A 367-nucleotide genomic window follows, 5' to 3' on the forward strand; every position below is an offset into this window, starting at 1 on the left:
TGTTTACATTAATAATCCATCAGGTAAATATCTAAAACTTATTTGTACCAAACTGTTTTGAATAAACAAAATATTGGTTTATCTTTTATATGCTTCTATGACTCCTTGCAGAAAACATATGTATGCTGTGTCAAGGAAGAAAAATCTATCATTTTTTTTTTTTTTTGTCTGAAATGAATCATTTCTTTGAAGCGATCCTTATTGAGATTGGAAGAATTAAAATAATAATATACAAACATAGGTCTTTTCGTTTCTTCGTCATTTTTATTTTTTCCCTCATGAAATCGTTCTGTTGACCTTAAAAATATAGAGCCGAAGTGAGATATGATAGTGTTTATTTGAGATCAAAGAATAGCTGTTTGGGAAA

The sequence above is a fragment of the Pteropus vampyrus genome, unplaced genomic scaffold, assembly GCF_000151845.1.
Source record: "Pteropus vampyrus isolate Shadow unplaced genomic scaffold, Pvam_2.0 Scaffold474, whole genome shotgun sequence".
Taxonomy (NCBI): Eukaryota; Metazoa; Chordata; class Mammalia; order Chiroptera; family Pteropodidae; genus Pteropus; species Pteropus vampyrus.